Consider the following 12,385-nt stretch of genomic DNA (forward strand, 5'->3'; position numbering starts at 1 on the left):
CTCAGCTGTGTTGCAGTTCTTGACACAAACTGGTGAGTCTGGCACCTACTACCATACCCAGTTCAAAAGGACAAATGGACATTTTTTGTCTTCAACCTCTGAATGGCAAACACAATCCCTATCTCAATCGTCTCAAGACTTAAAAATCCTTATTTAACCGGTCTCCTCCACAACTACACTAATTGAAGTGGATTTAACAAGTGACATCAATAAGGGATCATAGCTTTCACCTGGCCAGTCTATGTCATGAAAAGAGCAAATGTGCTTAATGTTTTGTATACTCAGTGTATATTGCACTACTTTTGACAAACACACCCTAATTTAGTGCACTACTTTTGACAGAGACCTGGCAGCATGGTGCCAGGACAACAACCTCTCCCTCAACCTCAGCAAAACAAAGGAGCTGGTCGTGGACTACAGGAAACGGAGCGGCAAGCAAGCCCCCATCCACGTCGAGAGCTTAAAGTTCCTTGATGTCCACATCACTAAGGAATTATTATGGTCCACACACAGTTGTGAAAAGGTCACTACAGCACCACCCAAGTCATAGACTGTTCTCTCTGCTACCGCACAGCAAGCAGTTCCTGTGCATCAAGTCTTAACCAACAGGTCCCTGAACAGCTTCTACCACCAATGCTAAGTAGCTAATCAAAAAGGTTACCCGGACTACCTGCATTGACCCTTTTTTGCACTAACTCTCTTGCACTGACTCTACACACGCACACACAGTACACCCACCCACACATAACATGCACACACATACGCTGCTGCTACTGTCTATTATCTATCTTGTTGCCTAGTCCCCGTACCCCTACTGAGTTTTTTGTTTTTTTACGGAACAAAATTTCGCTAAACAGAACATCTGCAACAATTTCAAAGAAAATCTTGATTTGATTTGATTTGATTTGATCAGTCAACTAAATAAATAAATTGTTGCCTAATCCCCGTTTGATATTTCAACAAAAATATAAACAGAACATGCAACAATTTCAAAGACTTCTCTGAGTTACATTTCATATAAGGAGATCAGTCAACTGAAATAAATAAATTAGGCCCTAATGTTTGTATTTCACATGACTGGGCAGGGGCGCAGCCATGGGTAGGCCAGAGAGGGCATTGGCCCACCCACTGGGGAGCCAGGCCCAGCCACTGGGGAGCCAGGCCCAGCCACTGGGGAGCCAGGCCCACCTACTGGGGAGCCAGGCCCACCTACTGGGGAGCCAGGCCCACCTACTGGGGAGCCAGGCCCACCTACTGGGGAGCCAGGCCCACCTACTGGGGAGCCAGGCCCACCTACTGGGGAGCCAGGCCCACCTACTGGGGAGCCAGGCCCACCTACTGGGGAGCCAGGCACACCTACTGGGGAGCCAGGCACACCTACTGGGGAGCCAGGCCCACCTACTGGGGAGCCAGGCACACCTACTGGGGAGCCAGGCCCACCTACTGGGGAGCCAGGCACACCTACTGGGGAGCCAGGCCCAGCAAATCAGAATTAATCTTTCCCCACAAAAGGGCTTTATTAGTTAGAAATACTCCTTTATTTCAGATCATGAAACACGGGAACAGCACTTTACATGTTGTGTTTATATCTTTGTATAGATACTTCAATTACCTCGTACCCCAGGGTATAGCCATGTTATTTTCTCTTGTTATTGTTCTTAGTTTTACTCGTTATTCACTATGTATTTATTCCTCATGTCACTATTTTTTATTTTTTTCATTAACTATGAATTGTTAGAAAAGGCCCCATCAGTAAGCATTTCACTGTTCGTCAACACCTGTTGTTTGCGAAGCAGCCACTATGCAGAAGGACCAATTCCACGGAGGAATACAAAGGAAACACATATTTCCTATAGAATATTTGATTAATTAAACAGACTGGAAAAATGTATGAGGAAATTGCAATTAGTTAATTGTATTCTTATCTATTTAATACTCCTTTCTCCGTCTCAAAACACTAATAAAACAATGCTGGGCAGCAAAATGGACCAAATACTTGATTTAATCTTGGATTTGTCACTTGTCGTTTTTTTTCATCATCTGCAGAGGCACAATAAAATGCAAATCGCCTAGGTGATCGATGTACAGCTCCTCTCCATCTGTTCTTGTTCTTGTCCTCGTGGTCACGGGCCCCCTGACCTTGGAGAAAAAAACATGATCTCTGTCTCATCTTCTCCTGCCCATCTTCCGTCGCACCTGGGCACAACAACAGCATGGAGGTCCTGGTTAGAAAGCCAACTAGACATACAGTTCCAGTCAAAAGTTCGGACGAACCTACTCATTCAAGGGTTTTTCCTTATAATAGTGAAGCATCAACACTAGTAAATAACACATATGGAATCATGTAATAACCAAAAAAGGTGTTAAACAAATCAAAATATATTTAATATTTTAGATTCTTCAAAGTAACCACGCTTTACCTCGATGACAGCTGTGCACACTAACATTCTCTCAACCAGCTTCATGAGGAATGCTTTTCCAACAGTCTTGCAGGAGTTGCCACATACGTTGATGGCTGCTTTTCCTTCACTCTGGAGGCCAGGTCATATGATGCAGCACTCCATCACTCTCCTTGGTCAAATAGACCTTACACAGCCTGGAGGTGTGTTGGGTCACTGTCCTGTTGAAAAACAAATGATAGCGCAAACCAGAAGGGATGGCATATCGCTGGAGAATGCTGTGGTAGCCATGCTGGTTAAGTGTGCCTTGAATTCTAAATAAATCACAGACAGTGTCACTAGCAAAGCACCCCCAGACCATCACACCTCCTCCTCCATGCTTCACAGTGGAAACCACACATGTGGAGATCATCCGTTCACCCATTCTGCATCTCACAAAGACACAGTGTTTAGGACCAAACATCTCCAATTTGGACTCATCAGACCAAAGGACAGATTTCCACCGGTCTAATGTCCATTGCTCATGTTTCTTGGCATAAGCAAGTCTCTTCTTCCTATTGGTGTCCTTTAGTAGTGGTTTCTTTGCAACAAATCGACCATGAAGGCCTGATTCACGCAGTCTCCTCTGAACAGTTGATGTTGAGATGTGTCTGTTACTTTAACTCTGTGAAGTATTTATTTGGGCTGCAATCTGATGAACTTATCCTCTGCAGCAAAATAAACTTTGGGTCTTCCTTTCCTGTGGCGGTCCTCATGAGAGCCAATTTCATCATAGCGCTTGATTTTTTTTTTTACGACTGCGCTTGAAGAAACTTCAAAAGTTCTTGAAATTTTCCAGATTGACTGACCTTCATGTCTTAAAAGTAATGATAGACTGTCATTTCTCTTTGCTTATTTGAGCTGTTCTTGCCATAATATGGACTTAGTCTGGACTTGGTCTTCTGCATACCACACCTACCTTGTCACAACACAACTGATTGGCTCAAACGCATTAAGAAGGAACGAAATTCCACAAACTAACTTTTAACATGGCACACTTGTTAATTGAAATGCATTCCAGGTGACTACCTCATGAAGCTGGTTGAGAGAATGCCAAGAGTGTGCAAAGCTGTCATCAAGGAAAAGGGTGGCTTTCTTTGAAGAATCTAAAATCTAAAATAGATTTTGATTTGTTCAACACTTTTTTGGTTACTACATGATTCCATATGTATTTCATAGTGTTGATGTCTTCACTATTATTCTACAATGTAGAAAATAGTAGAAATAAAGAAAACCCCTGGAATTAGCAGGTGTTCGAAACTTTTGACTGGTCCTGTATATAAAGACTTTACCAGCACAGCTGAGAGATGGCACATTGAGGTGGGTGAGAATTGAGAGAGGCGGGTCAAGGGGTGGAGGAGTATGTGAAGGAGGGTGACGAGGTGGGGAGGGGGCTGAGAGGAGAGGGGTGGGTGAGGGAGTGTAGGGTCAGGTGAAGAGGTGGAGGTGGGGACTGGAGGTCAAGGGGGAGGTAGGTGAGGGGTGGAGAGTGTGTGTGAGGGGGAGGCAGAGGTGAGTGAGGGGACTACTTACTTTGGTTGTGGTCTTGCTCTCATCCTCTTCCTGGCTCTGAGACATCTCCATCTGCTGCCATCTTCCTCCTCCCCCTGCTCCTCTTCCTCCTCAGCTTGACAAGCAGCCTTCTTCCGGCCCCTCATGCCCTTGGTAAGTGTGTCATTATTATGCACAGCAGCCTCAATATTGATCATAATAATACATTTTATTACAACTAACTTCCAAGAACACTTTATAGAGTAAAAGTATTAAGTACAAGAACAGATCAAACAACCGCAACAAGACCCACAGTCTTGTTGTAAACATTGGTTGCGTTCCAGACCATCTTTATAGCAGTGGCGCTATAAAGATGGTCTGTATAAACACTTCTCTGAGTATTGTGAGATCTGATAAATTATGTGAGCTGTGTTGAAGATAAGTTGGATAGCAACCATTAAGCGGTAAGTTCAGGATTTTACAACTTGATATTGATGGTTCCTCACACTGTATTTGTCTATGGGCCACTAAAAATTAAGTTGTAAAATCCTGAACTTCCCCATTAAAATAAGGCAACCGGGGTCAAAAAACAAAATGGTACCTTGGGGGCCGTCTCCTGCGACCTCTTTTGGGAGGATTGTTCTGTTCGTCTTTCGTCTCCAGGGTGGTGTCTGCGGCATTGGCCTTGGCCCACGGCTCCTCCCCCACGTTTGGGCTTGGCCTCCTGGCCTGCCTTGTCGTCCTGGCTGGAAGCGGCTGTCCGTCGTTTGCGTCACCTGCAGGGCTTGCTGTCGTCGTCCTGTGCAGCCAGACTCTTCATGACTGTGATATCCTCGTTCTCACGGTGGTCCAACCTCGGCACTGTCGATCCTGGGACACTAAGAGATAGTGTTTTATTAAGCGTGTTTGCCTTGACACAGGGACTGGACAAAAAAAAGACAATTAACTGTAGATGTGGTCTGGGGGTGGTCTAAGCCAGTGGTTCCCAAACTGCCAGTGGTTTCTTACTGAGTAACTATATGAAAAAAGTAACATTCCTGCTCTCTTTTGTGGAAGCAGCAGTGAGCGGATTTGACCCTTTTTTCTGTAGCTCTCCTGGAACATGGCTGCATCATACTGTACCTGCAGTGTAAATGTAGCTAAAACAACACCTGCTACAGACTATAATATATACACCTGTCCTCTCAAGGCAAAGTGGAAAGATTGACAAGTAGCGACATCCATCTGACTTCCCACTCCCTCCACCTACGTATACAGCTATAATATTTTATTTATGCATCTAGTAGCGACATCCATCTGACTTCCCACTCCCCCCACCTACGTATACAGCTATAATCTTTTATTTAGGCATCTAGTAGCGACATCCATCTGACTTCCCACTCCCTCCACCTACGTATACAGCTATAATATTTTATTTATGCATCTAGTAGCGACATCCATCTGACTTTCCACTCCCTCCACCTACATATACAGCTATAATCTTTTAGTTAGGCATCTAGTAGCGACATCCATCTGACTTCCCACTCCCCCCACCTATGTATACAGCTATAATCTTTTATTTACTCATCTAGTAGCGACATCCATCTGACTTCCCACTCCCTCCACCTACATATACAGCTATAATCTTTTATTTAGGCATCTAGTAGCGACATCCATCTGACTTCCCACTCCCTCCACCTACGTATACAGCTATAATCTTTTAGTTAGGCATCTAGTAGCGACATCCATCTGACTTCCCACTCCCTCCACCTACATATACAGCCATAATCTTTTATTCACGCATCACTCCATTCCTTGGCAGGACATTCCCCCATTCATCTATTCAGTTCAGATGTGATTCACTCCAATGACAAGGTTTTTTGAAGTATACAGCCTGGTGACAAACATGGCAGCTTGTTTTTCTTAGACTGGTGCAGAACACCACATCTCAATTACAAACTCGTGCCACCGAATACGGAGGCTCTGACAAACAATTTGGGTAAATGGCTGATCCATACAATTAGACCGTGTGTTGGACAACCATGTTGTCTCCCGAAAAATTGAGTAAAAGAAAAACCCAGCACTCTGAGTTAGTGGCACTTAAAGTGGCAAGAAAAAGTATGTGAACCCTTTGGAATTGTCACGTTCTGACCATAGTTCTGTTATTTTATTCTTTGTTTTAGTATGGTCAGGGCGTGAGTTCGGGTGGGCAGTCTGTTTGTTTTTCTATGTTGGTTTTTGTGTTCGGCCTAGTATGGTTCTCAATCAGAGGCAGGTGTCGTTAGTTGTCTCTGATTGAGAATCATACTTAGATAGCCTGGGTTTCACTTTTGGTTTGTGGGTGTTTGTTTCTGTGTGAGTGTTTGGGCCACACAGTACTGTTTCGGTTTTCATTTTGTTCACATCGTTTATTGTTTTGTATTTTAGTGTTCAGGTCGTTTTGAATAAATCATCATGAACACTTACCACGCTGCGCTTTGGTCCGATCCTTCTTCCACCTCTGAATGCCGTTACAGGAATTATCTGGATTCCTCGATTATTTATTTTTTTGGTCATAAAATAGATCTTATCTTCATCCAAGTCACAACAATAGACAAACTTAAACTAACAACACACAAATTATTGTATTTTTCTTGTCTATATTGAATACAACATTTAAACATTCACAGTGTAGGTTGGAAAAAGTATGTGAACCCCTAGGCTAATGACTTCTCCAAAATGAATTGGAGTCAGGAGTCAGCTAACCTGGAGTACAATCATTGAGATGAGATTGGAGATGTTGGATCAGACTGGCCTGCCCTATAAAAATCACTCACAAAATTGGAGTTATCTATTCACAAGAAGCATTGCCTGATGTGAACCATGCCTCGAACATAAGAGATCTCAGAAGACCAAATATTAAAGAATTGTTGACTTGCATAAAGCTGGAAAGGGTTACAAAAGTATCTCTAAAAGCCTTGATGTTCATCAGTCCATGGTAAGACAAAGTGTCTATACATGGAGAAATTTCAGCACTGTTGCTACTCTCCCTAGGAGTGGCCATCCTGCAAAGATGACTGAAAGAGCACAGCGCAGAATGCTCAAAGAGGTTAAGAAGAATGCTAGAGTGTCACCTAAAGACTTACATAAATCTCTGGAACATGCTAACATCTCTGTTGACGAGTCTACAATACGTAAAACACTAAACAAGAATGGTGTTCATGGGAGGACACCACGGAAGATGCCACTGCTGTCCAAAAAAACATTGCTGCACGTCTGAAGTTCGCAAAAGAGCATCTGGATGTTACACAGCGCTACTGGCAAAATATTCTGTAGACAGATTAAACTAAAGTTGAGTTGTTTGGAAGGAACACACAACATTATGTGTGGAGAAAAAAAGGCACAGCATACCAACATCAAAACCTCATCCCAACTGTAAAGTATGGTGAAGGGAGCATCATGGTTTGGAGCTGCTTTGCTGCCTCAGGGCCTGGACAGCTTGCTATCATCGACGGAAAAAGGAATTCCCAAGTTTATCAAGACTTTATGCAGGAGTATGTAAGGCTATCTGTCCACCACTTGAAGCTCAACAGAAGTTGGCGGATGCAACAGGACAACGACCCAAAACACAGAAGTAAATCAACAACAGAATGGCTTCAACAGAAGAAAAAAAACCTTCTGGAGTGACCCAGTCAGAGTCCTCACCTCAACCCGATTAAGAGTCTGTGGCATGACCTCAAGAGAGCAGTTCACACCAGACATCCCATGAATATTGCTGAACTGAAACAATTTTGTAAAGAGGAATGGTCCAAAAAATGGTCCTCCTGACCATTGTGCAGGTCTGAGCCCCTACTACAGAAAATGTTTGGTTGAGGTTATTGCTGCCAAAGGAGGGTCAACCTGTTATTAAAACCAAGGGTTCACATACTTTTCCCACCCTGCACTGTGAATGTTTACACGGTGTGTTCAATAAAGACATGAAAACATAAAATTGTTTGTGTGTTATTAGTTTAATTAAGCAAACTGTGTTTGTCTGTTGTTGTGACTTAGATGAAGATCAGATCAAATTTAATGAACAATTTAAGCAGAATTCCAGGTAATTCCAAAGGGTTCACATACTTTTTCTTGCCACTGTATACTGCACAAAAATATAAACGCAACATGCCACAATTTCAATGAGTTATGGTGCATTTAAATGAAATAAGTAGATTTGAAATACATTAATTAGCCCCTAATCTATGAATTTCACATGTGATTTTCTGGATTTTTCTTTCTCATTTTGTCTGCCATAGTTGAAGTGTACCTATGATTAAAATTACAGGCCTCTCTCATCTTTTTAAGTGGGAGAACCTGCACAATTGGTGGCTGACTACTGAATACTTTTTTGCCCCACTGTACACTAAATTGACTGTGCCTTTAAACAGCTTGGAAAATTCCAGAAAATTATGTCATGGCTTTAGAAGCTTCTGATAAGCTAATTGACATCATTTGAGTCAATTGAAGGTGTACCTGAGGATGTATTTCAAGGAATACCTTCAAACTGCCTCTGTGCCTCTTTGCTTGACCATCATGGGAAAATCAAAAGAAATCAGCCAAGATCTCAGAAAAACATTTGTAGACCTCCACAAGTCTGGTTCATCCTTGGGAGCAATTGAAGGTACCACATTCATCTGTACAAAAAAAATAGTACGCACGTGTAAACACCATGGAACCACGCAGCCGTCATACCGCTCAGGAAGGAGACGCGTTCTGTCTCCTAGAGATGAACGTACTTTCGTGCGAAATGTCCAAATCAATCCAAAAACAGCAGCAAAGGACCTTGTAAAGATGCTGGAGGAAACAGGATACAAAAGTCTCTATATCCACATTAAAACAAATCCTATATCGACATAACCTGAAAGACCGCTCAGCAAGGAAGAAGCCACTGCTCCAAAACCCCCATAAAAAAGCCAGACTATTGTTTGCAACTGCACATGGGGACAAAGATTGTACTTTTTGGAGAAATGTACTCTGGTCTGATGAAACAAAAATAGAACTGTTTGGCCATAATGACCATCGTTATGTTTGGAGGAAAAAGGGTGAGGCTTGCAAGCTGAAGAACACCATCCCAACCGTGAAGCACGGGAGTGGCAGCATCATGATGTGGGGTTGCTTTGCTGCAGAAGGGACTGGTAAACTTCACAAAATAGATGGCATCATGAGGTAGGAACATTATCTGGATGGCAAATGGCTTAAGGACTACAAAGTCAAGGTATTGGAGTGGCCATCACAAAGCCCTGACCTCAAACCTATAGAAAATTTGCGGGCAGAACTGAAAAAGCGTGTGCGAGCAAGGAGGCCTACAAACCTGACTCAGTTACACCAGCTTCTGTCAGGAGGAATGGGCCAAAATTCACCCAACCTGTTGTGGCAAGAGTGTGGATGGCTACCTGAAAGGTTTGACCCAAGTTAAACAATTTAAAGGCAATGCTACCAAATAATAATTGAGTGTATGTAAACTTATGATCCACTGGAAATGTGATGAAATAAATAAAAGCTGAATTAAATCATTCTCTCTACTATTATTCTGACATTTCATTCTTAAAATAAAATGGTGATTCTAACTGAAGACAGGGACATTTTTACGAGGATTAAATGTCAAGAATTGTGAAAATATGAGTTTAAATGAAGTTGGCTAGGGTGTATGTAAACTTCTTAACCAACTTGCCAAAACTATAGTTTGTCAACAATAAATTTGTGGAGTGGTTGAAAAATGAGTTTTAATGACTCCAACCTAAATGTATGTAAACGTCCGACTTCAACTGTATATATTTTTTATCTAGTCCAGGAGAGGGTCATGTTATTTGTAATTTATTACATTTCTATATTTCTAAGTGTTTTAGAATTAGTTGCTTATTAGGATATATAAACTCGGCAAAAAAGAAACGTCCCTTTTTCAGGACCCTGTCTTTCAAAGATAATTCATAAAAATCCAATTCACTTCACAGATCTTCATTGTAAAGGGTTTAAAAACTGTTACCCATGCTTGTTCAATGAACCATAAACAATTAATGACCATGCACCAGTGGAACGATCGTTAAGACACTAACAGCTTACAGATGGTAGGCAATTAAGGTCACAGTTGTGAAAAGTTAGGACACTAAAAAGAGGCCTTTCTACTGACTCTGAAAAGCACCAAAAGAAAGATGCCCATTGTCCCGGCTCATCTGCGTGAACGTGCCTTAGGCATGATGACTGCAGATGTGGCCAGGGCAATAAATTGCAATGTCCGTACTGTGAGACGCCTAAGACTAGAAGTCGACCGATTAATTAGGGCCGATTTCAAGTTTTCATAACAAAAATCGGTAATCGGCATTTTTGGACGGCAAATAAGGCCGATTACATTGCACTCCACGAGGAGACTGCGTGGCAGGCTGACCACCTGTTAGCGAGTGCAGCAAGGAGCCAAGGTAAGTTGCTAGCTAGCAATAAACTTATCTTATTAAAAACAATCCATCTTAACATAATCACTGGTTGACGACATATGGTTGATGATATTACTAGTTTAACTAGCTTGTCCTGCTTTGCAAATAATCAATGCGGTGCCTGTTAATTTATCATCGAATCACAGCCTACTTTGCCAAACGGGTGATGATTTAACAAGCGCGTTCGCAAAAAAAAGCACTGCCATTGCACTAATGTACCTAACCATAAACATCAATATCTTTCTTAAAATCAATACACAAGTATATTTTTAAACCTGCATATTTAGTTAAAAGTAATTAATGTTAGCAGGCAATATTAACTAAGAAAATGGTGTCACTTCTCTTGCGATCTGTGAAAGTAGAGTCAGGGTATATGCAGCAGTTTGGGCTGCCTGGCTCGTTGTGAACTGTGTGAAGACCATTTCTTCCTAACAAAGACTAATTATTTAGCCAGAATTTTACATAAGTATGACATAACATTGAAGGTTGTGCAATGTAACAGCAATAATTAGACTTATGGATGCAACCCGTTCGATAAAATACGGAACGGTTCCGTATTTCCCTGAAAGAATAAACGTTTTCTTTTCAAAATGATAGTTTCCGGATTTGAACATATTAATTACCTAAGGCTCATATTTCTGTGTGTTTATTATATTATAATTAAGTCCATCATTTGATATTTGATAGAGCAGTCTGACTGAGCGGTGGTAGGCAGCAGCAGGCTCGTAAGCGTTCATTCAAACAGCACTTTCCTGCGTTTGCCAGCAGCTCTTCACAATGCTTGAAGCACAGAGCTGTTTATGACTTCAAGCCAATCAATTCCCGAGATTAGGCTGGCAATACTATAGTGCCTATAAGAACATCCAATAGTAAAAAGGTATATGAAATACAAATGGTATAGAGAAACAGTCCTATAATAACTACAACCTAAAACTTCTTAACTGGGAATATTGAAGACTCATGATAAAAAAGAAGCCACCAGCTTTTATATGTTCTCATGTTCTGAGCAAGGTTCTTAAATGTTAGCTTTTTTACATGGCACATATTGCACTTTTACTTTCTTCTCCAACACTGTGTTTTTGCATGATTTAAACCAAATTGAACATGTTTCATTATTTATTTGAGACTAAATTGTTTTTATTTGTGAATCATATTAAGTTAAAATAATAGTGTTCATTCAGTATTGTTGTAATTGTCATTATTACAAATGTAAAAAAAAAATATATATATATATATATATATATATATATATATATAAAAAAAAATATATTTTAAAAAATGTCCGAATAATCAGACAATTTGTTTGGGATCCTCCAACAAATCGGTATTGGCGTTGAAAAATCATAGTCGGTCGACCTAAACCTAAGACAGACAGGACGGACAGCAGACCACGTGTAACAACACCAGCACAGGATCGGTACATCCGAACATCACACCTGCGGGACAGGCACAGGATGGCAACAACAACTGCCGAGTTACACCAGGAACGCTCAGACTGTCCGAAATAGGCTGAGAGAGGTTGGACTTAGGGCTTGGAGGCCTGTTGTAAGGCAGGTCCTCACCAGACATCACTGGCAACAACGTCGCCTATAGGCACAAACCCACCGTCGCTGGACCAGACAGGACTGGCAAAAAGTGTTCTTCACTGACGAGTCGCGGTTTTGTCTGACATGGGGTGATGGTCGGATTCACGTTTATCGTCGATGGAATTAGCGTTACACCGAGGCCTGTACACTGGAGTGGGATCGGAGGTGGAGTGTCCGTCATGGTCTGGGGTGGTGTGTCACAGTATCATCGGACTGCCTGCAATGACAACAAGCTCAATCTCAACGCTGTAATTTACAGGGAAGACATCCTCCTCCCTCATGTGGTACCCTTCCTGCAGGCTCATCCTGACACGACCCTCCAGCATGACAATGCCACCAGCCATACTGCTCGTTCTGTGTGTGATTTCCTGCAAGACATGAATGTCAGTATTCTGCCATGGCCAGCTAAGAGCCCGGATCTCAATCCCATTGAGCACGTCTGGGACCT

At 42.0% G+C, this 12,385-nt stretch overlaps 1 protein-coding gene across 1 annotated transcript in view; it reads right to left on the reverse strand.

Annotated features, from left to right (window-relative positions):
- Positions 1 to 2,038: 2,038 nt before the first annotated feature.
- Positions 2,039 to 12,385, reverse strand: part of LOC112265072 (NEDD4-binding protein 2-like 2) — a 36,743-nt gene continuing 26,396 nt past the window's right edge. Inside the window, exons 5-7 of the transcript XR_002955722.2 lie at positions 4,531 to 4,807; positions 3,972 to 4,099; positions 2,039 to 2,196 (exon numbers count right to left, since the gene is read on the reverse strand). The gene's annotated coding sequence lies outside the window, so the exon portion shown is untranslated. The remainder of the gene's footprint in view (positions 2,197 to 3,971; positions 4,100 to 4,530; positions 4,808 to 12,385) is intronic.

The sequence above is a fragment of the Oncorhynchus tshawytscha genome, linkage group LG13, assembly GCF_018296145.1.
Source record: "Oncorhynchus tshawytscha isolate Ot180627B linkage group LG13, Otsh_v2.0, whole genome shotgun sequence".
NCBI lineage: Eukaryota > Metazoa > Chordata > Actinopteri > Salmoniformes > Salmonidae > Oncorhynchus > Oncorhynchus tshawytscha.